The 25,962-nt window shown below is 42.7% G+C and overlaps 1 protein-coding gene across 2 annotated transcripts in view; it reads right to left on the bottom strand.

Annotated features, from left to right (window-relative positions):
• LOC106587065 (LARGE xylosyl- and glucuronyltransferase 2) overlaps positions 1-25,962 on the bottom strand; it is a 287,326-nt gene that overhangs the window by 110,895 nt on the left and 150,469 nt on the right. For both annotated transcript variants that reach the window (XM_014174962.2, XM_045708271.1), the window contains exon 2: positions 3,315-3,384. The gene's annotated coding sequence lies outside the window, so the exon portion shown is untranslated. The remainder of the gene's footprint in view (positions 1-3,314; positions 3,385-25,962) is intronic.

Raw genomic sequence — 25,962 nt, 5'->3', positions numbered from 1 at the left:
TGAACAAAACTACATTCGTTATGGACCTGTGATACCTGGAAGTGACATCTGATGAAGAGAATCAAAGGTAATGGATTATTTACATAGTATTTTCGATTTTAGATCTCCCCAACATGACGGCTAGTCTGTATCGCAACGCGTATTTTTCTGGGCGCAGTGCTCAGATTATTGCAAAGTGTGATTTCCCAGTAAGGTTATTTTTAAATCTGGCAAGTTGATTGCGTTCAAGAGATGTAAATCTATAATTCTTTAAATGACAATATAATATTTTACCAATGTTTTCTAATTTTAATTATTTAATTTGTGGTGCTGACTTGACTGCCGGTTATTGGAGGGAAACGATTTCCTCAACATCAATGCCATAGTAAAACGCTGTTTTTGGATATAAATATGAACTTGATAGAACTAAAAATGCATGCATTGTCTAACATAATGTCCTAGGAGTGTCATCTGATGGAGATTGTAAAAGGTTAGTGCATAATTTTAGCTGGTTTTATGGTTTTGGTGACCCTGTCTTTGAATTGACAAAACATTACACACAACTCTTGTAAATGTACTGTCCTAACATACTCTAAATTTATGCTTTCGCCGTAAAACCTTTTTGAAATCGTAAAACGTGGTTAGATTAAGGAGATGTTTATCTTTCAAAGGGTGTAAAATAGTTGTATGTTTGAAAAATTTGAATTTTGACATTTATTTGGATTCAAATTTGCCGCTCTTGAAATGCACCTGCTGTTGATGGAGTGCACCACGGGTGGGACGCTTGCGTCCCACCTAGCCCATAGAGGTTAACTGATCCTAGCAGAAAGCCACTGAGCGCCACTGGCATCAGGCAGGTAAAACGCCTCATTAGCCCCTAGCAAGAGGAATACGGAGAAAAAGCTAACAGTCAATATTTCTACACAGCAAGCAGGGTGAAATGAAGTGGACACAAAGCTTACTGTGGTCTAGACTGGGAGATGGAGAGAGTCTACTGTAGCAGAAATGACTAAAGATTGCAGGGCTATCTGTCATATGGGTCATAGGAAATCCTTTTTTCCCAAGTACCACTGGTACACAGTACACCGACACAGTCTTAATAGGACAGTTCTAGTGCCTATTACTCAACATAGTTGTGTGACGTGGTGAGGTTGGACCCAGGTGCAGAGAAGAGACCAAACGAGGAATCAGTGGTTAAGGACAAATGAAAACGGTAGCCGCAGGATCACAGTACAATTAAAAACACAACAGAACACTGTGTCTCGAAAACTCACTCAGGAAACGACCTAAACAATTCAAGCTTCTGCAAAGAGATACAAAAAACACACCTCTTTTAAAGGGGAAATCATAATGAGTAATAGAACACACTTGAGTGTCATAATTGTCTCTAGGATGGTCCCCCCTCTGGTGACAGTTGGAACCATGACAAGTTGATGTTAATGTGTTTATTTGCCTGTCTGATGTTTGCTTATGTAATTAATCGGTTGCTGAGTTTCTGCAATTCCTCCTTCAGAACTTGCGCACGTGCACAATACAACACACTGTCGTGGAAATTCTTATACAGGGACACTCAAAGTCAGTCTTAAATGAATAATTGTTTATTATCAGTTAACTGGAGAGGTTCCAACAAACTTGATGCACCATAGTGAACGTCTGTCAGGAGCTCTAATGGGGCAGTCCCATTAGTTCCCTTATATACTGGTTACAGACACGTTACCAAGGCATAGTTCATAGGGTTGGTTCCGGCATGTGTCTGGCACCGTCTCCTATCTTAACTTAAAGAACATATTCTCGGCGTTCTGACAGATGGTCCTAACGATAAGGTCATGACGGTCCCCCCTCATATCTTTACGAGGCACAGGCAGGAACCAAGGACTGTTTATGACACTAAAGACAAGATTAATATTTTCAAGACTGTTTCTTGATAAAAAAATTAGATTTCCTTCAACACACACACACACACACACACACACACACACACACACACACACACACACACACACACACTCTCCAAACCCACGTCACATGAATAGCGAGATAACACAGCTGAATAGCGCTTTATCTGGTTTAAATAATCTCTGCTGTGATGATACTCAAGCCCAGAGAATGCAAATTATGACCTTCTGTTGTCTCTTTTACCATATATGATTAGTATGTGTGAATGAAATGAGCTAACGAACCAAACCATCACCAATCCTACACATGTAGGATCTTCATTTGACCACCCCGTTGCAGGAGAACATTCCTTTAAAACGTGTTGTTTAAAAAGGCTTCTGACGTTTGATTTTTCCACTTAGAAACTCCCTTACAAAAATGTATCAACCCCTAAAAAAATGTCCATTAATTACAAACCTATATAATAATTCACATTTCCTGTTGCTGCAGGATTATATTCATGCTGTAGCAAACTGGCTCAAATGAAGGTCCTACATCTGTACAGTATGCAGATGTAAAAGTGATAATGGGCACACTAGAGGATAGACACCAGAGGGCATGTTCACACACACACACACACACACACACACACACACACACACACACACACACACACACACACACACACACACACACACACACACACACACACACACACACACACACACACACACACACACAAAAGCAAGCACACCTGCAGGCAGGCACACAGGCTCACACATGCATGTGCACATACTGTATACAAATACACACCTATAGGCATAATAATATGCACACAGCCACACACGCACAAACACTAACATGGACACAATTACCATCAAATGCTAGGAAAAGCTTTGACAGGTTGGCAGATGCTAAGTGGGTCATTAAATCTATTGGTGCGTATATTACAAACATACAGTAACTAAGCTTTTTATTAGAGTGTGCTAGCAAGGAGAACAAAAGATACAGAGCTCAGTAATGAGATTGATTATACAGTAAGTGTGGAATGAAATGGCATGCATTAAAATAAGCCATCAATCAGCTTAACCGAACATGTTTAGGGTAATGATTTTCAGAATGATTGATTTCAGACTAGTTCAACGGAACGGTCAATAAAGTTATAATAGATTGTAACTAAAAAAGTAATTTCATACTTGACTGAACACACAGGAGCAAGCACACACGGAAAACACCCACGTGAGCCCACACACGGCAGACACACACATACCTGAGGGAATCAAAAACGGAGGCAGCCGGTCACTCAAAAAAACTAAACGGTAGCACACAGTGGTTTTCAGGAGTGTCTCTCCCTATCTCTCATGTGCCCAAACACACATTCACTACTTATTTGTATTAAGCTGTGTATGTTCATTAAACCTGTTGAAAATCAGAGTGATGTATTAGCATCCCAGTCTTACCTTTATGCTTCTGCCTCTGTGCTTCTACTCAGTAGACCCCTTACACACCTAACGTAGCTTCAGCTCCAGCCTGTAAAAACATAGACACATGAATCATGATCTAGTATTTACTCACTCACAAACACAGAGCACATAATAACGGATACAGTACCAGTCAAAATTTTGGACACACCTACTCATTCAAGGGTTTTTCTTTATTTTTTAAATGTTCTACGTTGTAGAATAATAGTGAAGACATCATAACTATGAAATAACACATATAGAATCATGTAGTAACCAAAAAAGTTTTAAACAAATCAAAATATATTTTAGATTTTAGATTGTTCAAAGTAATCACCCTTTGCCTTGATGACAGCTTTGCACACTCTTGGCATCCTCTCAATCAGCTTCACCTGGAATGCTTTTGATAGTCCAACTAAGCGCAAACCAGATGGGATGGTGTATCACTGCAGAATGCTGTGGTAGCCATGCTGGTTAAGTGTGCCTTGAATTCTAAATAGATCACTGACAGTGTCACCAACAAAGCCTCCCCACACCATCACACCCCCTCCTCCATGCTTCACGGTGGGAACCACATATGCGTAGATGATCCGTTCATCTACTCTGCGTCTCACAAAGACATGGCGGTTGGAACCAAAAATCTCACACTTGGACTCATCAGACCAAAGGACAGATTTCCACCGGTCTAATGTCCATTGCTCGTGTTTCTTGGCCCAAGCAAGTCTCTTCTTATTATTGGTGTCCTTTAGTAGTGGTTTCTTTGCAGCAATTCGACCATGAAGGCTTGATTCACGCAGTGTCCTCTAAACAGTTGATGTTGAGATGGGTCTGTTACTTGAACTCGGTGAAGCATTTATTTGGGCTGCAATTCCTGAGGCTGGTAACTATAATGAACTTATCCTCTGCAGCAGAGGTAACCCTGGGTCTTCCTTTCCTGTCACGGTCCTCATGAGAGCAAGTTTCATCATAGCATTTTTGCGATTGCAATTGAAGAAACTTTCAAAGTTCTTGAAATGTTCCACATTGACTGACCTTCATGATTAAAGTAATGATGGACTGTCATTTCTCTTTGCATATTTGAGCTGTTCTTTCCATAATATGGACTTGGTATTTTACTAAATAGGGCTATCTTCAGTATATCACCCCTTCACAGCACAAATGATTGCTTCAAACGTATTAAGAAGGAAAGAAATTCCACAAATTATCTTTCAACAAGGCACACCTGTTAATTGAAATGCATTCCAGGTGACTACCTCATGAAGCTGGTTAATATAATGCCAAGAGTGTGCAAAGCTGTCATCAAGGCAAAGGGTGGCTACTTTGAAGAATCTCAAATATAAAATATATTTTGATTTGTTTAACACTTTTTTGGTTACTACATAATTCCATATGTGTTATTTCATTATTGTGATGTCTTCACTATTATTCTACAATGTAGAAAATAGTAAAATAAAGAAAAACCCTGGAATGAGTTGGTGTCCAAACTTTTGACTAGTACTGTACGTGTCCAAACAAGCTACCTGAGGAAAAGAGAAAAAATAATCCCAACACCAATCCCAGTTTGTGAATAAACAGCTGATTCACGTAACCCCAAACACAAATGTACGACAACAGCATCAAAATCCTAACCCACCAATGCCCCAGAGCACTGACTTTGTGTGTATGTCTTGAGACCTACTGTGCAGTACTTCAGTGTTCTCAGAGACATACTGTACTGTTCTCTCCCGTAGCATACTTCATCCGTCTCTTTGACAGGAAACCTTAGAACGGGAAACCTTTTGTTCCACCTCTGCAACCCCCAATTACCTTAATCTTCTTACTCCAGTAATCCCAGCAGGGGAACCTTTTTGATGTGACACGCTTGAACAAACATCAAAGTTGGCATCTTGATGATGTGGGCACTGTGGGCTGGGCTGTATGTGCCTGTGTATGCCCATCAGAGCAGGACTAGTGGATTATTCTGGGATAGGAGGAGAGAGGGCCTAATAAAGGCATTGGATGTGATGGGCAGATGAATGTGTGAGCAAATATGAGCAGATTCAATGGAGGTGAAGTGTGGGAGAGAGTGTGTGTGTGTGTGTTTACTGAATGTATGTGTGCATACAACTTTAACAGCCTGCATGGGCTTCTAGAATCAGAGAGTGAGGGTTGGATGAGGACGTTCTTTCTCCTCTTTGTGCTAAGGCTTGCACTGACATGAAACTCAGTCATAACTATGCTACATAACGACAGCAGCTTCACCAGAACACAACAAAGCACTCAAGGACAAGACTTCTATTATGATTCCAACAACACACACACGACCATCAGAACATTCCACTCATTTTCCCTTTCACCCCTGTAATTCAAGGCCTTTCTCAAAGGTCAGTGTCTCAGTGTGTGTGTCTGTGTGTGTGTGTTGCCGTGCTTGCTTGTCTGCGTGTGTGGTTGGGTAGGTCAGTGCGCGCGTGTGTGTTTAGTGCACGGAGTGTATGTGTTTGCTTGCTAACAACTGGCTTTTGCCCGGACTATATCTTCTGGTGGAAGGATGAAATAAAACAAATTTACTCGTTAAAATAATGTTTTTAATGAAAACATGTCATTAATCTTATTTTTGTATATGTTGGCAAATGTTTTATAAAAAAATAAGGCCCTTGCACCTGAGAATTAACGTTTGATATGATAACTCCCTCCTAAGGGCTGTTTCCAAGCCCTTGGCTTTGCCTCGGGCCTAAGAACAGCCTTAGTCGGGAGTTATCACATGATAATCCCTGGGTACTCATGCCTTATTGCTTAATTGTGTTGATATTACATAATCACTTTTTGTATTACCAGATGCCTGTCAGAATGCCTAATTTCATTCTTCAAAGGACTTCTTTGATCTTTAGTATGTGAATGACCAATCGCTTTCCAAGCATAAAGTCATTTTTAATGCAGCCTGATATGACTCTTTGCCAGAGGAATGTGCAGCAACAGGTGTCTTTTTGGTATGAAAGGAGTTCCATGACTCTTGGAAATACTGAAACGAAATAGATAGTGCTCACCTGTCCTATTTATGTGGGATTTAAGCCTGCAGACTTCTTCTAATGCTTGTAACACTGAACATAAATATAAACACAACATGTAAAGTGTTGGTCCCATGTTTCATGAGCTGAAATAAAAAATTCCCCAAAATGCGCACAAAAAAGCTTATTTCGCTCATATTTTGTGCACAAATGTATATATCTCCCTGTCAGTGAGCATTTCTTATTTGCCAAGATAATCCATCCACCTGACAGGCGTGGCATATCAAGAAGCTGATTAAACAGCATAAGCATTACACAGGTGCACCTTGTGCTAGGGACAATAAAAGGCCAATTTAAAATGTGCAGTTTTGTCACACAACACAATGCCACAGATGTCTCATGTTTTGAGACAGCAGTGCAATTGGCATGCTGACAGCAGGAATGTCCACCAGAGCTGTTTCTAAAGAATTTAATGTTCATTTCTCTACCATAAGCTGCCTCCAACGTTGTTTTAGAGAATTTGGCAGTACGTCCAACAGGCCTCATTTAACCGCAGACCACATTTAACCACGCCAGCCCAGGACCTCCACATCCGGCTTCTTGGAATATTCCAAAGGACATGAGGGTAGAATAGAGAATAAATAAGTAGAGGATGACAGGGCTTCTGCCTTGTTATATGACTTTCTCATCACAGTCAAGTTAATTATCATGTATTTTACCTTTATTTAACTAGGCAAGTCAGTTAAGAACAAATTCTTATTTTCAATGACGACCTAGGAACAGTGGGTTAACTGCCTTGTTCAGGGGCAGAACGATAGATTTTTACCTCAAGTTTTGAGGGAGCGTGCAATTGCCATGTTGACTACAGGAATGTCCACCAGAGCCGTTGCCAGACAATTTAATGTTAATTTCTTTCTACCATAAGCCGCCTCCAACGTCGTTTTAGAGAATTTGGCAGTACGTCCAACCGGCCTCAAAACCGAATACCACGTATATGGCGTTGTGTGGGCGAGTGTTTTGCTGATGTCAATGTTGTGAACAGAGAGCCCCATGGTGGCGGTAGGGTTATGGTATGGGCAGGCATAAGCTACAGACAACGAACACCAGATACTGACTGTTTTTCTGATCCACACCCATACTTTTTTATTAAGATATACAATATGTGACTAACAGATGCATATCTGTATTCCCATTAATGTGAAATCCATAGATTAGGGCCTAATGAATTTATTTAAATTGAATTCGTTATATGAATAGTAACTCACCAATATCTTTGAAATTGTTGCGTTTATACTTTTGTTCAGTATAGATACAGGTCTATAGTTTCCCTTGTCTGTTTTGCTGCCCTTCTTGTGACAACTCTGTATAGTGCGGTAAGTAGTTGGTTGTTTTGTCTTGTTTCTACCAAAGTAATTCATATGGAAATGACCCAAGCTGCTTGCTATAGCTAGCTACGGTAGCTAACTAGATAGTTAACTGTCAGGTTTGTCTGTCAGGCTACAGTCTTTACGGTTATAATCTAAGCCTACTGTTCATCGATGAACATATTTATGAATGTATTTTTGTGTGCTCTTTCCTGTCTGATTATCTATCCGTCTGACAAACAGGCCGCACACAATGAACTGAGAAACCAATCTGGCCATTTTGATTGATGGAATGAAAGTGCTGTATAACATTATGATGATACTGTATATGTGTATGTGTGTTTGTGTGTAATAAGATTTTTTATTTTTTATTTCACCTTTATTTAACCAGGTAGGCTAGTTGAGAACAAGTTCTTATTTGCAACTGCGACCTGGCCAAGATAAAGCATAGCAATTCGACACATACAACAACACAGAGTTACACATGGAATAAACAAAACATACAGTCAATAATACAGTAGAACACAACAAAACCAAAAGTCTATATACAGTGAGTGCAAATGAGAAGTTAAGGCAATAAATAGGCCATGGTGGTGAAGTAGTTACAATATAGCAATTAAACACTGGAATGGTTTATGTGCAGAAGATGAATGCGCAAGTAGAGATACTGGGGTGCAAAGGAGCAAGATAAATAAATAAATACAGTATGGGGATGAGGTAAGTAGATAGATGGGCTGTTTACAGATGGGCTATGTACAGGTGCAGTGATCTGTGAGCTGCTCTGACAGCTGGTGCTTAAAGCTGGTGAAGGAGATAAGACTCTCCAGCTTCAGAGATTTTTGCAGTTCGTTCCAGTCATTGGCAGCAGAGAACTGGAAGGAAAGACGACCAAAGGAGGAATTGGCTTTGGGGGTGACCAGTGAGATATACCTGCTGGAGCGCGTGCTACGAGTGGGTGCTGCTATGGTGACCAGTGAGCTGAGATAAGGCGGAGCTTTACCTAGCAGTGTCACAGTTGTCGTCGTGTTGAGGAAAAGACCAAAATGCAGCGGGATTGTGGACACTCATGTTTATTAAAGAAAACATGTAAAGCATCCACTTGAACAAAAAAACAATAAACAGTACTTACAACGGTAACAGTTTTGCAGGCTATACAAAAACGCAGTGCAAAATCAATCTCCCACAAAAGACAAACACACCCTCATATATGGGACTCTCAATCAAAGGCAAATAGACAACACCTGCCTTCAATTGAGAGTCCCAACCCCAATGAACCCAAACATAGAAACAGACACACTAGACTAAACATAGAATACATGAAAATCAAACAGTGCCCAAAAACCCCGGAATACCTAAATCAACTGCCCTACAACAAACACACCACCCCTAACCACATAAAACAAATACCCTCTGCCACGTCCTGACCAAACTACAATACCAATTAACCCTTATACTGGCCAGGACGTGACAGTACCCCCCCCCCCTAAAGGTGCTAACCCCGGAAGCACCTTAAGAAAAACAACAACCCCAAACAACAACAACAACAACAACAAAAATCCCCCTACTAAAGGGAGGGAAGGGAGGGTGGCTGCCGTCAACGACGGCACTGTGCTACACCCCCCCTCCCTAACCCACCTATATCTGGAGGTGGCTCCGGTTCTGGCAGACCCGGAGGACAGTCGGGCCGCTCTGGCAGACCCGGAGGACAGTCGGGCCGCTCTGGCAGACCCGGAGGGCAGTCGGGCCGCTCTGGCAGACCCGGAGGGCAGTCGGGCCACTCTGGCAGTTCCGGGCAGGCGGGCAGCTCTGGTGACTGTTGACTGGCGGGCAGCTCTGGTGACTGTTGACTGGCGGGCAGCTCTGGCGCCTCTTGACTGACGGGCAGCTCTGGCGCCTCTTGACTGACGGGCCGACGCACTGTCAGCCTGGGTGGTGCTGGTACTGGGGTTATCAGCCTGAGAACACGCACCTCCAGGCTAGTGCGGGGAGCGGGAACAGGACGAGTCTTACTGGGCTGACGCACCTCTGGGTCCGCACGAGAGGCAGGAACCGGAAAGACTGGGCCATGGAGGCGCGCAGATGGCCGTGATCGCACCGCCTGCACAGCCCGTCCTGGCTGGATGAGACTAGTAGCCCTGCACGAGTGGGGTGCTGGTGCAGGGCAGACTGGGCTGTGCGTGCGTATAGGCGAGATATTGCGCACCTCCGCGAAACACGGCGCTCTCCACCTCCTACGCTCCACCATGTACTCACGGGTAGCTGGCTTATGGTTCCTCCTAGACCTAGCCAAACTACCCGTGTGCCCCCCCCAAAAAAAAAAATCTTGGGGGTGCCTCTCCGGCTTCCTCGCCATGGCTTCAAACCGCCGCCTCTCAGCCTTCGCCTCCTCGATCTCTTCCCGTGGGCGATGGTATTCCCCAGCCTGATGCCAAGGTCCAGCCCCATCCAAAATCTCCTCCCAAGTCCATCTTTCCCCATAGTCCATATCCTGAGCGTGCTGCTCCTCTCTCCGCTGCTTGGTCTTGGTTTGGTGGGAGATTCTGTCACTGTTGTCGTCGTGTTGAGGAAAAGACCAAAATGCAGCGGGATTGTGGACACTCATGTTTATTAAACAAAACATGTAAAGCATCCACTTGAACAGAAAAACAATAAACAGTACTTACAACGGTAACAGTTTTGCAGGCTATACAAAAACGCAGTGCAAAATCAATCTCCCACAAAAGACAAACACACCCTCATATATGGGACTCTCAATCAAAGGCAAATAGACAACACCTGCCTTCAATTGAGAGTCCCAACCCCAATGAACCCAAACATAGACACACTAGACTAAACATAGAATACATGAAAATCAAACAGTGCCCAAAAACCCCGGAATACCTAAATCAACTGCCCTACAACAAACACACCACCCCTAACCACATAAAACAAATACCCTCTGCCACGTCCTGACCAAACTACAATACCAATTAACCCTTATACTGGCCAGGACGTGACAAGCAGAGACTTGTAGATAACCTGTAGCCAGTGGGTTTGGCGACGAGTATGAAGCGAGGGCCAACCAACGAGAGCGTACAGGTCGCAATGGTGGGTAGTATATGAGGCTTTGGTGACAAAACGGATGGCACTGTGATAGACTGCATCCAGTTTGTCGAGTAGAGTGTTGGAGGCTATTTTATAGATGACATCACCGAAGTCGAGGATCGGTAGGATGGTCAGTTTTACGAGGGTATGTTTGGCAGCATGAGTGAAGGATGCTTTGTTGCGATATAGGAAGCCGATTCTAGATTTAATTTTGGATTGGAGATGCTTAATGATTGATTGAAAGTGCTGTATAGCATCATGATTTAGTTGAGCTTATTAGGATTCTCATCAGCTATTGCACATGCAGCAGCTACTCTTCCTGGGGTATCAAATGATTATACTGTGAGTGTGTAAGTAATGGGAGGCGTATTGTAACTGTAACACACAATTTATTATGGAAACCCCTAAGAGGTGATCATTAGAGAGTATATGTATGGCTGACAATAGGAGAGAGAGAAAGGTAGAGAGAGAAAGTGTGTGTGTTTGAGTGAAAGAGAGATTATGATCCTGACCACAATTGTATCCTCTGTTCCTCTCTCACTCTCTACCCCCCTTTGTTACTCTGTTCCTCTAGGTCAGTGAAAGCGGAGGAAGTGATGTGGAGAGTCAGGGCTCAGCAAAAGTGCAATTTGTTGGTCTCATTTGTTGAATTTGGATCCGAAAAGTGAATGTACCTACATAGCTGCTCAAAACGGTTGCGTGGCATATTGCTACCTATGTACACTACATGACCAAAAGTATGTGGACACCTGCTCATTGAACATATTCTAAAATCATGGGCATTAATATGGAGTTGGTCCCCCTTTTGCTGCTATAACAGCCTCCACTCTTCTGGGAAGGCTTTCCACTAGATGTTGGAACATTGCTGCGGTGACTTGCTTCCATTCAGCCACAAGAACATTAGTGAGGTCGGGCACTGATATTGGGCGATTAGGCCTGGCTCTCAGTCGGTGTTCCAATTCATTGGTTGAGGTCACGGCTCTGGCCAGGCCAGTCAAGTTCCTCCACACCAATCTCGACAAACCATTTCTGATTGATCTCGCTTTGTGCACTGTGGCTTTGTCATGCTGAAACAGGAAAGGGCCTTCCCCAAACTGTTGCCAGCACAGAATCCTCTAGAATGTCATTGTATGCTGTAGCATTAAGATTTCCCTTCACTGAAACTAAGGGGCCTAGCCTGAACCATGTAAAACAGCCCTAGACCATTATTCCTCCTCCACCAAAATTTACAGTTGGCACTATGCATTGGGGCAGGTAGCGTTCTCCTGGCATCAGCTAAACCCATATTCGTCCGTCGGACTGCCAGATGGTAAAGCGTGATTCATCACTCCAGAGAATGCATTTCCACTGCTCCAGAGTCCAATGGCGGCGAGCTTTACACCACTCCAGCCGACGCTTGGCATTGCGCATGGTGATTTTAGGCTTGTGTGCAGCTGCTCGGCCATGGAAACCCATTTCATTTTGCTCCCGACGAACAGTTCTTGTGCTGACATTGCTTCCAGAGGCAGTTTGGAACTCGGTAGTGAGTGTTGCAACTGAGGACAGATGATTTCTATGCACTATAGCACTCGACGGTCCCATTCTGTGAGCTTGTGTGGCCTACCATTTTGCGTCTGAGCCGTTGTTGCTTCTAGACATTTCCACTTCACAATAACAGCACTTACAGTTGACCGGGGCAGATCTAGCTGGCAAGAAATTTGACGAACTGACTTGTTGGAAAGCTGGCATCCTATAACGGTGCCACGTTGAAAGTAACTGAGCTCTTCAGTAAGGTCATTCTACTGCCAATGTTTGTCTATGGAGATTGCATGGTTGTGTGCTCGATTTTATACATCTGTCAGCAACGGGTGTGGCTGAAGGGGTGTCCTCATACTTTTGTATATATAGTGTATGTATAGTACCCTGAGGGTGGTGTCAGTAGACCAGTGTGGGGGACCCTGCAAAGGCCCCTTCCCAGAAACCACAGGTGCTGGTCGCTGAAGGCATTAAAAATGCAGCATGTGCATTCACTTTGTAATGGCTACAGTGGAAGGAAACGGGGTGCCAATCGTGTGGCACCAGGGGGTGTGGACCGAGCTGTTACTCATCATTTGAAAGCAGGCCACTCCCTGGTGAAGTTTGAAGGGCGCAAGAGAGGATGTGTGGCGTGCATCCAGAGTGGGCGCAGGGCAAAGACTGGGAAATGTGTAGAAACCTCCTTTGGGTGCTCTATGTCACTTTGCAGGATGGGGCTGTGCTTCCAGAAGTACCATGACAGTGCGAAATATACATTTGTCCTACAAGTCTTATAAGGAAATTGTGTTTTAAAAAAAATTGTGTTTTGTATTTTCTCTTTTCACTGAATTGCTGTCAAAGTAGGCTACTCAAACCTGGTCTGTACTAAACTTTGCTGAGACAGGTTATCTACACTTTGAAAATCTATGAATAGTTTCTTGCATTTTTACATAAGTAAGAATCGTTGTCATTCAAATAGCCTACTTTGTGTGGGTTTTGAAATACTTCCTGAATATTGTCCTCGGGTCACATTTTGGATAATATATTACACTTGGTACATTTTGAGTGAATTATTTAGTCAAATTTACTACAATTTACAGTGGCTTCAGAAAGTATTCATACACCTTGATTTATTCCACATTTTGTTGTGTTACAGCCTGAATTCATAATGAAATAAATCTGTTTTTTTTTCTCTCACCCATCAACACAAAATACCCCATCATGACAAAGTGAAAACATGTTTGTAGAAATTTTTGCAAATATATTGAAAATGAAATACAGAAATATCTCCTTTAGATAAGTATTCACACCCCTGAGCATTGTATTGTATTTATTATGGATCCCCATTAGCTACTGCAAAGGCAGCAGCTACTCTTCCTGGGTCCAGCAAAACTAAGGCAGTTATACGATTTTAAAAACATAACATATTTCAAAACACATTAAGTGTGTGCCCTCAGGCCACTACACTACTAACACATTGTGTTACTGTTCCACAAGGTGTGTTTTTATCTGTTTTTTTTTATCTGATTCTACTGCTTGCATCAGTTACTTGATGTGGAATAGAGTTCCATGTAGTCATGGCTCTATGTAGTACTGTCCATAGTCTGTTCTGGACTTGGGGACTGTGAAGAGCCCTCTGGTGGCATGTCTTGTGGGCTATGCATTGGTGTCCGAGCTGTGTGCAAGTAGTTTAAAACAGACAGCTTGGTGCATTCAACAAGTCAAGACCTCTCACAAACACAAGTAGTGATTAAGTCAATCTCTCCTCCACTTTGAGCCCGGAGAAGTTGACATTCATAATAATGTAAGCTCTCTGTGTACATCCAAGAGCCAGCCATGCTGCCTTGTTCTGAGCCAATTGCAACTTTCCTAAGTCCCTCTTTGTGGCACCTGACCACACGACTGAACAGTAGTCCAGGTGCGACAAAACTAGGGCTTGTAGGACCAGCCTTGTTGATAGTACTGTTAAGGCAGAGCAGCGCTTTATTATGGATAGACTTCTCCCAATCTTCGCTACTGTTGTATCAATATGTTTTGACCATGACAATTTACAATCCAGGGTTACTCCAAGCAGTTTAGTCACCTCAAAATTTCCACATTATTCATTACAAGTTTTAGTTGAGGTTTAGGGTTTAGTCAATGATTTGTCCCAAATACACTGCTTTTAGTTTTAGAACTATTTAGGACTAACTTATTCCTTGCCACCCATTCTAAAACTAACTGCAGCTCTTTGTTAAGTGTTGCAGTCATTTCAGTCTCTGTAGTAGCTGACGTGTATAGTGTTGAGTCATTCGCATACATAGACACTCTGGCTTTACTCAAAGCCAGTGACATGTCGTTAGTAAAGATTGAAAAAAGAAAAGGTGCCTAGACAGCTGTCCTGGGGAATTCCTGATTCTACCTGGATTATGTTGGAGAGGCTTCCATTAAAGAACACCATATGTGTTCTGTTAGACATGTAACTCTTTATCCACAATATAGCGGGGGGTGTAAAGCCATAACACATATGTTTTTCCAGCAGCAGACTATGATTGATAAAGTCAAAAGCTGCACTAATGTCTAACAAAACAGCCCCGACAATCATTTTATCATCAATTTCTCTCAGCCAATCATTAGTCATTTGTGCTTGTTGAATGTCGTTCCTTATATGCCTGCTGAAGTTCTGTTATCAATTTGTTTACTGTAAAATAGCACTGTATCTGGTCAAACACATTTTTTCCCAAAGGTTTTCTAAGGGTTGGCAACAGGCTTCTAAACAGCTTCTACCCCCAAGCCATAAGACTCCTGAACAGCTAATCAAATGGCTACTCAGACTATTTGCATTGCCCCCCCACCCCACGCTGCTGCTACTCTCTGTTATTATCTATGCATAATCTAGAGGCGAAAGAAACGCACCGTCTATCGACAGCTCCTCTATCGACTTGTGCTGACTTTTTTATTAGATCACTCGCAGAACAGCTCCCCTCCTTTGTAAAGGACACCAGCAGTATGATCTCTATTATTGAATCTCTTGATCCTCTCCCTGAGAATAGTTGTTAGTTACTTTTGATGTTGAGTCATTATACACAAATATTCCACACGAGGGCTGTATTGAAGCTATGGAACATTTTCTTCTGCAAAGTGACCCTAATGAACTACCTTCCAGTGCATGCATTATAACATTGTCTGAAATAGTACTCACACACAACTACTTAATGTTTCTAAAGGATTTCTTTATTCAGACGAAGGGTACTGCTATGGGATCCCCCATGGCTCCTAACTATGCTAATTTGTATGTGGGTTACATGGAGAGGGCTGATAGTTGTCACCCACTTCCCTTGAAAAACAGTTTGCCCTACAGCCAATTCTATCGAATCAAAAGAATTTGTAAAAAACAATCAGATTTCGACAGAAATATGGTTGAGACGCAAAGAAAATTCAAGGAGAGGGGGTACAAAAATGGTCAGATTAATATTGCCATTGAGAAAATTCAAAACAAAATGAGACATGACCTTTTTCAAGGTCAGTCTCGCAAAAATAAGCATTATTGCGTTCTAACTACCCGCTATTCAAAGTGCTCTGAACAAATTAAGGGAATCGTTCACAAACATTGGCACATTTTAAGATCTGATGATAGTATCAGTAATGTGTTTTCGGACCTTCTCGCCGGGCAGAAACCACAGAGATCAATTGGTAAACTCTGATTTACCACCCCAAGATATCCCTGCACAACGTGTATTTCTGCCCCTACTGGATGGAAACTACAAGTGTAATGGCTGTGCTCAATGCAATGGCACTTATAAATGTAGATCCTTCAAACACCCCCAAACAGGGAAACAGATCCCAATCAAAGGTGTTATCACGTGCTCCACTAAGGCAGTTATTTATCTTATAACTTGTCCCTGTGGTAAAAATGATGTGGGTGAAGCAAAGCGCGAATTAAAAGTACGTATCTCGGAGCATCGTAGCACCATTAGGTGCAAAAACCCGACTTACCCAGTTGCGGCCCACTTTTTGGAAGAAAACCACTCGATTTCATCTCTATGTTATATTGGCATCGAACATGTCACCCTCCCTAGGAGAAGGGGTGACCTTGACAATTTATTGTTAAAACGAGAGGCTGCCTGGATCTGTAATTTAAAGACCCTTGCTCCCTTCGGTCTCAACGTAGACTTTGATCTGAAGCTATTCTTGTGATTATTGTGATTTTGCTATTGTAAATGTTTGTAGACTTATGTAGCCAAATTGTATCTATGATCGTATGCTATCCATTTATGTTTTTTGTATGCAATTTTAACATATGAGAATTAACCAATGATATCAGGCCACACCTGGCCATGATTACAGACACCTGTGTGTCTTTTGACACTATATAAATGAGTCATCCCGCAGTGTTTGTCATTATACCCTGATGAAGATAGCTTGTCTGTCGAAACGCTGGACATAAATATTTTTGCATCTGAGCTCCTAGAGTGTGCGGCTCTCCTTTATTTTTTAATTATCTATACATAGCCACTTTAATAACTCTACCTACATGTACAGAAATATCTCAATTACCTCGACACCGGTGCGCCCTGCATATTGACATTTGACTCTGTACCGGTACCCCCTGTACAGTTGAAGTCGGAAGTTTACATACACTTAGGTTGGAGTCATTAAAACTCGTTTTTCAACCACTCCACAAGTTTCTTGTTAACAAACTATAGCTTTGGCAAGTTGGTTAGGACATCTACTTTGTGCATGACACAAGTAATTTTTCCAACAATTGTTTACAGACAGATTATTTCATTTATAATTCACTGTATCACAATTCCAGTGGGTCAGAAGTTTACATACACTAAGTTGACTGTGCCTTTAAACAGCTTGGAAAATTCCAGAAAATTATGTCATGGCTTAAAAAGCTTCTGATAGGCTAATTGACATAATTTGAGTCAATTAGAGGTGTACCTGTGGATGTATTTCAAGGCCTACCCTCAAACTCACTGCCTCTTTGCTTGACATCATGGGAAAATCAAAAGAAATCAGTCAAGACCTCAGAAAATAAATTGTAGAGCTCCACAAGTCTGGTTCATTCTTGGGAGCAATTTCCAAACGTTGTTCCAAATGTTCTCTTCCAAATGTTCTCTGGTCTGATGAAAGAAAAATAATACTGTTTGGCCATAATGACCATCGTTATGTTTGGAGGAAAAATGGGGACGCTTGCAAGCCGAAGAACACCATCCCAACCGTGAAGCACGGGTGGCAGCATGTTGAGGTGTTTTGCTGCAGGAGGGACTGGTGCACTTCACAAAATAGATGGCATCATGAGGGAAGAGGAAAATTATGTGGATATATAGAAGCAACATCTCAAGACATCAGTCAGGAAGTTAAAGCTTGGTCGCAAATGGGTCTTCCAAATGGACAATGACCCCAAGCATACTTCCAAAATTGTGGTAAAATGGCTTAAGGACAACAAAGTCAAGGTGTTGGAGTGGTCATCACAAAGCCCTGACCTCAATCCTATAGAAAATGTGTGGGCAGAACTGAAAAAGCATGTGCGACCAAGGAGGCCTACAAACCTGACTCAGTTACACCAGCTCTGTCAGGAGGAATGGGCCAAAATTCACCCAACTTATTGTGGGAAGCTTGAGGAAAGCTACCCAAAACGTTTGACCCAACTTAAACAATTTAAAGGAAATGCTACCAAATACTAATTGAGTGTTTGTAGACTTCTGACCCACTGGGAATGTGATTAAAGAAATAAAAGCTGAAATAAATCATTCTCTCTACTATTATTCTGACATTTCACATTCTTAAAATAAAGTGGTGATCCTAACTGACCTAAAACAGGGAATTTTTACTCAGATTAGTTGTCAGGAATTGTGAAAAACTGAGTTTAAATATATTTGGCTAAGGTGTATGTAAACTTACGACTTCATCTGTATATAGCCCCGCTATTGTTATTTACTGCTGCTCTTTAATGATTTGTTATTCTTATCTCTTACTTTTTGGGAAATTTCTTAAAACTGCGTTGTTGGTTAAGGGCTTGTAAGTAAGCATTTCACTGTAAGGTCTACACCTGTTGTATTCGGCACATGTGACAGATACAATTTCATTAGATTTGATTGAGGCTGATTCCTCTGATATTTGAGCCACTAAAGCTGGCTTTACTATTCTTAAGTAGCGGAATGACTTTTGCTTCCCTCCATGCCTGAGGGCACACACTTTCTAGTAGGCTTCAACTGAAAATATGGGAAATAGGAGTGGCAATACTGTCCTCTATTATTTTCAGTAATTTTCCATCCAAGTTGTCAGACTCCGGTGGCATGTCATTGTTGAAAGACAACAATCATTTTTTCACCTCTTCCACACTTACTTTATGAAATTCAAAATTGCAAAGCTTATCTTTCATGACATGGTCAAATATACTTGGATTTACATTTTACATTTTACATTTTTAGTCATTTAGCAGACGCTCTTATCCAGAGCGACTTACAGTAGCGAATGCATACATTTCATACAATTTCATACTTTTTTTTTTTTTTTCTGTGCTGGCCCCCCGTGGATGTGTAGTGTCAGCATTTGTTGCTGCAATGTCATGCCTAGGTTTGCTAATCTTGCCAATGAAAGAAAACTTGAAAGTAGTTGGCAATATCAGTGGGTTTTGTGATTAATGAGCCATCTGATTCAATGAATGATGGAACTGAGTTTGCCTTTTTGGCAAAATTTTTATTTAAGGTGCGCCAAAACATTTTACTATCATTTTTTGTCAATCATCTTTGTTTCATAGTTTAGTTTATTTCACTTTTTATTCACTTTAGTCATTTGATTTCTCAATTTGCAGTACTTTGCCAATCAGTTGTGCTGCCAGACTTTGTGCTGCCAGACTACCTTTTGCCGCATCCCCTTAACCATACCATTTTTCAATTACTCATCAATCCAAGGTGATTTAACAGTTATTACAGTCATTTTCTTAATGGGTGCATGCTTATTAGTAACAGGAATAAGACATTTCATAAATGCATCAAGTGCAGCGTCTGGCTGCGCCTCATTACACACCACAGACCAGCCAATATTCTTTACATCATCAACATAAGAATCACAACAAAACATATTGTATGACCTCTTATACACTATATTAGGCCCAGCCTTTAGAACTTTGGTTTTCCAAGATATTTCTACTACATTGTGATCACTACATCCGATGGATTTGGACACTGATTTAAAGCAAATATTTTCAGCATTTGAAGATGTGATCAATACATGTTCATGATTTAATTCCTGTGCTGTTTGTAACTACCCTGCTAGGTTGACTGATAACCTGAACCAGGTTGCAGCCACTGGTTACAGTTTGAAGCTTTTCTTGAGTGGGCAGCTTGATGAAAGCCAGTCAATATTGAAATCACCCAGAATATATACCTCTCTGTTGATATCACATACATTATCAAGCATTTCACACATATTATCCAGATCCTGACTGTTGGCACTTGGTGGTGTATAGTAGCTTCCCACAAGAATGGGCTTTAGGTGAGGCAGATGAACCTGTAGCCATATTACTTCAACATTATGTAACATTAGATTGTATCTAAGCTTTAAAGGAATGTGGTTCTGAATATAGACCGCCACACCGCCCCCATTGGCATTCCTGTATTTTCTGTAAATGTTATTACCATGCATTGCTACCACTGTATTATCAAAGGTATTATCGAAGTGAGTTTCAGAGATAGAATATGAATGTTATCTGTTAATAGCAAGTTATTGACTTCATGAACCTTGTTTCTTAGGCTACATATGTTAACGAGGGCAATTTTTTTTAACTTTTCTGGGATGCTTGATTGTTTTCATTGCTTTACTGGGAAGCATAGCAGAAGTAGACATGCTCATGCTATTTATGTTAGTGCAGGGTGAGCTGCACACAGTGGACTTCCTACTAGGACACACTGCCTCAGTGCTAACAGTTCATAGGCACCTGATTACTGCATAAAACAGCTGTGGGATCAGCAGAGGCATTCAGAGCAGTTAGAAGGACATACATTAGGTTACTTACATTGTGTCTTCCAATGCCCCTGGGTAATGTACATTTGCTGAAGCATACACCCAAATAATGTCATTGTATCCCACATGAACTACGAAAAACTACATTTTCTGATGCTGGTTTAAAATGTTTGGGAGCAGCTTATTGATGTCCTGCACTCATGCTCCTGGATAGCACAAAGTTTTTACTCAAGGGATTGAGAAATTTCTCACCATTGAACTGCCCAATAAAACGGCCGGAGAAGGAAATGGATAAATCCACCCATTCCTACCCCTCACACAATTTGTTGAACCTTTCACGGGTACATGGGAAGCAGGATAGCGTATACCAGTTGCTCCTGGCAACAGGTCCAGACCTCCCACAGCAGCCAGTACCCCGTCAGATCCAGAGAGACGGAAAGGAGCCGAACTCCGACGACGAAGCCGCTGCTGGAGTCAGCATAGTTGGACACAGGCACTCCCAGCAATGAAGGCGCAGGTAGATCAGGCACCAGTGCAGTGAAGCTATTCCTTATGTCAATCTGCTCCGAACCTCTCGCAGACACTTCCGTCCACTTAGCAGCATGCCGCTGCCATCGGCTTCCACGACTTGTGACATGGAACCAGTGCTGATTGGAAAAGTATTTTTGTTATTCTCCGTCTTCTTCATTACAAGATGAAGGAGGAGAAGCAGATGGAGTCAATACTTTGTAGAAGAACCTTTGGCAATGAGTCTTTCTGGGTAAGTCACTTTCAAAACCTGGATTGTGCAACATTTGCTCATTATTCTTTTCTAAATTCTAAAAGCTCTGTCAAATTGCTTTTCATCATTGCTAGACAACCATTTTCAGGTCTTGCCATAGATTTTCAGGTAAATTTAAGTCAAAACTGTAACTTAGCCACTCCGGAACTTTCATTGTCTTCTTGGTAAGTAATTCCAGTGTAAATTTGGCCTTTTGTTTTAGGTTATTCTCCTGCTGAAAGGTGAATTCATCTCCCAGTGTCTGGTGGAAAGCAGGCTGATCCAGGTTTTCCTCTAGGATTTTGCCTGTGCTTAGCTTCATTCTGTTTATTTTGTTATCCTGAAAAACTCCCCAGACCTTACTGATTACAAGCATACCCATAACATGATGCAGCCACCACTATGCTTGAAAATATGGAGAGTGGAACTGTGTTGTAATGGATTTGCCCCAAACATAACACTTTGTATTTAGGACAAAAAGTTAATTGCTTTGCCTCATTTTTTGCAGTATTACTTTAGTGCCTTGCTGCAAACAGGATGCATGTTTAGGAATAGTTTTATTCTGTACAAGCTTCCTTCTTTTCACTCTGTCAATTAGGTTAAACTCTAACAGTTTTAAAGTCACCATTGGCCTCATGGTGAAATCCCTGAACGGTTTCCTTCTTCTCCGACAACTGAGTTAGGAAGGATGCCTGTATCTTTGTAGTGACTGGGTGTATTGATACACCATAAAAAGTGTAATTAATAACTTTACCATGCTCAAAGGGATATTCAATGTCTGCTTTTTTACCAATCTACCAGTAGGTGCCCTTCTTTGCAAAGTATTGGAACACCTCCCTGGTATTTGTGGTTAAATCTGTTTTGGAAATGTACTGCTCAACGAGGGACCATACATTTGAATGTGTAGGATACAGAGATGAAGTAGTCATTCAAAAATCATGTTGAACCCTATTATTGCACACAGAGTGAGTACATGCAATTCATTATGTGACTTGTTAAGCACATTTTTACTCCTGAACTTATTTAGGCTTGCAATAACAAAGGAGTTGAAAACGTACTGACTCAAGACATTGCACATTTTTAATAACATCATTCCGATTTCAAATTAAGGGGTATTGTGTGTAGGCCAGTGACAGAAAATCTCAATCTAATATATTTTAAATTCAAGCTGTAACACAACAACATTTTGAAAAAGTCAAGGGGTGTGAATACTTTCTGAAGGCACTGTAAAATACTCATGTGTTTTGTTGTGGTGTTGAGTGTCTTTACACAATGGAATAAAAATGTGTGTAATTCCTATTGAGATGAATGTGGTGTCAAATCAAAGAAGAGGTTGTGCTCTTTAAATCTAAGCTAACTTCTATGTAACGCCGGTTGAAAGGAGAGGACCAAGGTGCAGTGTGGTGAGCGTACATATTCATTTTATTGGAACAGATGCCGAACAAAACAATAAACACTACCCAACAACCGTGAAGCAAAAGGCTAATGTGCCCTAAACAAAGTCAACTTCCCACAACCTAAGGAGGGAAAAAGGGCTACCTAAGTATGGTTCCCAATCAGAGACAACGATAGACAGCTGTCCCTGATTGAGAACCATATCCGGCCAAAACATAGAAAATAAAGAACATAGAAAAAGGAACATAGAATGCCCACCCTAGTCACACCCTGGCCTAACCAACATAGAGAATAAAAAACCTCTCTATGGCCAGGGCGTGACATTGTAATTGTAATTTATTCTTCGTTTTTAGCTATGTGTATTTATTTTAAATGTTTAATGAAATTGGCTTGATTTAAAACAATCTCAGTAATCTACAGCAGCATTAAGGAATTCTATTGGGGTCTAAGGGTTAAAGAGCCTTTTCTGAACCTTTATTGTGCAGTAAATCATTGAATGTTCACTAAACCCATAGACAATGAGTCCTAGGGCTGTGGCAGTCATGACATTTTGACACCCGGTGGTTGTCAAGCAAATAACTGTCGGTCTCACATTAATTGACCGTTAAATAATATATTTATATTTTAAAAAGTCAAATAAATCCATGTAATATAGCCTACACCATCACAATAAATCGATTATTGTCACATCCTGACCAGCAGAGGGAGGTATTGTATCAGTTGTGGTCGGGATGTGACAGGTTGTTTGTATGTTAAGGGTTTGTGTTGGGGATGGGCTCCCAATTGAAGGCAGGTGTGTTGAGTTGCCTTTGATTGGGAGTCCTATATAGAAGGGTGTGTTTTTCTTTTGGATTGTGGGTAGTTGTTTGTGTGCACTGCGTTTGTTTTAGCCTGCCACACTGTTGCCGTTGTATTGTTTTTTGGTTTTCCAGTGGATACTTTACTTGTTTTTTTATCAATAAACATGAGTATCCACATTCCCGCTGCGCCTTGGTCTTCTCTCCACTACGAATCTTGTGACAGAACTACCCACCAAGCCAAGACCAAGCAGCGGAGAGAGGAGCGGCACCCTAAGTATATGGACTATGGGGAGAGATGGACTTGGGAGGAGATTTTGGACGGGGCTGGATCTTGGCATCAGGCTGGGGAATACCGTCGCCCACGGGAGGAGATCGAGGAAGCGAAAGCTGAGAGGCGGCGTTTTGAAGCCATGAACGCGCTGGCGAAGAAGCCGGAGAGGCACCCCCAAGATTTTTTTAGGGGGGGCACACGGGTAGTTTGGCTAGGTCTAGGAAGAGCCATAAGCCAGCTACCCGTGAGTATGTGGAGATGCGTAGGGAGGTGAGAGCGCCGTGTTTCGCACTATCTCGCCTACACGCACGCACAGCCCAGTCCGCCCTGCACCAGCACCCCGCTCGTGCAGGGCTACTAGTTCCATCCAGCCAGGACGGGTTGTGCAGGCGGTGCGATCACGGCCACCTGTGCGCCTCCATGGCCCAGTCTTTCCGGTTCCTGCCTCTCGTGCTTTCCCGGAAGTGAGTACCTCCAGTCTGCACGACCAATACCAGCAACCCGGACCAAGCTTCCCAGTAGTCAGCCTAGTCCTGTTCAGCCTGTTCCCGCTCCCCGCACTAGCCCGAAGATGCGTGTGCCCAGACTGGCACATCCAATACCAGCCCCACGCATCAGGCATCTAGTGCATCAGCCCAGCCTCACCAGTCAGGAGCTGCCAGAGTGGCCCGACTGCCCGGGTCTGCCAGAGTGGCCCGACTGCCCGGGTCTGCCAGAGTGGCCCGACTGCCCTCCGGGTCTGCCAGAGTGGCCCGACTGCCCTCCGGGTCTGCCAGAGTGGCCCGACTGCCCTCCGGGTCTGCCAGAGTGGCCCGACTGCCCTCCGGGTCTGCCAGAGTGCCCCGACTGCCCTCCGGGTCTGCCAGAGTGGCCCGACTGCCCTCCGGGTCTGCCAGAGTGGCCCGACTGCCCTCCGGGTCTGCCAGAGTGGCCCGACTGCCCTCCGGGTCTGCCAGAGTGGCCCGACTGCCCTCCGGGTCTGCCAGAGTGGCCCGACTGCCCTCCGGGTCTGCCAGAGTGGCCCGACTGCCCTCCGGGTCAGCCCGAGTGGCCCCGTCTGGGCGACGCCGAAGTGGGCAACGCCGAAGGTGGAGCGAGGTCCACGTCCTGCACCTGAGCCACCTCCAGGATAGGTGGGTTGGGGAGGGAGGGTGTAGCACAGTGCTGTCGGTGACGGCAGCCACCCTCCCTTCCCTCCCTTATTGTTTAGGGGTTATTGTTTATTGGTTTTGTTGGGGATAGTTTTTTTTGTGTTGTCTTTTTTTAGGTGCATTCCGGGGTCTGCACCTTGAGGGGGGGTACTGTCACATCCTGACCAGCAGAGGGAGGTATTGTATCAGTTGTGGTCAGGATGTGACAGGTTGTTTGTATGTTAAGGGTTTGTGTTGGGGATGGGCTCCCAATTGAAGGCAGGTGTGTTGAGTTGCCTTTGATAGGGAGTCCTATATAGAAGGGTGTGTTTTTCTTTGGGATTGTGGGTAGTTGTTTGTGTGCACTGCATTTGTTTTAGCCTGCCACACTGTTGCCGTTGTGAGTATTGTTTTTTTGGTTTTCCAGTGGATACTTTACTTGTTTTTTTATCAATAAACATGAGTATCCACATTCCCGCTGTGCCTTGGTCTTCTCTCCACTACGAATCTTGTGACAATTATTTGTTTTGACAGTTCTAAAGAAATTACATGACGAAAATCTAGTCTATTTCAGCAGAACAGAATAGCATTCTGTGCATTGTCCTTATTTTAGGCCCTGATCTAGCTACAGTTGAAGTCGGAAGTTTACATACAGTGATGTTGGAGTCATTAAAACCCGTTTTTCAACCACTACAAATTTCTTGTTAACCTGTTAGGGCTAGGGGGCAGTATTGACACGGCTGGATAAAAAACATACCCGATTTAATCTGGTTACCACTCCTACCCAGTAACTAGAATATGCATATACTTATTACATATGGATAGAAAACACCCTAAAGTTTCTAAAACTGTTTGAATGGTGTCTGTGAGTATAACAGAACTCAAATGGCAGGTCAAAACATGAGAGATTCCTTTACAGGAAGTGGCCTGTCTGACCATTTCTGGAACTTCTTTGCCATCTCTATCTTTTACTAAGGATCTCTGCTCTAACGTGACACTTCCTACGTCGTCCATAGGCACTCAGAGCCCGGGAAAAACCTGAATGTCGTCATCCCAGCCCCAGGCTGAAACACATTATCGCCTTTCTCAAGTGGCCGATCAAGGGACTCTGGGCTTAGGCGCGTGACCTGACCGCCCCAGTCTTTGTGATTTTTTCCTCTGTTTGCCGAAAAGGAGATTCCCGGTCGGAATATTATCGCTTTTCTACGAGAAAAATGGCATAAAAATTGATTTTAAACAGCGGTTGACATGCTTCGAAGTACGGTAATGGAATATTTAGAATTTTTTTGTCATGAATTGCGCCATGCGCACGACCCTTCTTTACCATTTCGGATAGTGTCTGGAACGCACGACCAAAACGCCGCTATTCGGATATAACGATGGATTATTTTGGACCAAACCAACATTTGTTAT

Source organism: Salmo salar, chromosome ssa26, assembly GCF_905237065.1.
Source record: "Salmo salar chromosome ssa26, Ssal_v3.1, whole genome shotgun sequence".
Lineage (NCBI taxonomy): Eukaryota > Metazoa > Chordata > Actinopteri > Salmoniformes > Salmonidae > Salmo > Salmo salar.
The sequence above is the reverse complement of the archived record's forward strand: the minus strand, read 5'-3'. Positions and strand labels throughout refer to the sequence as shown.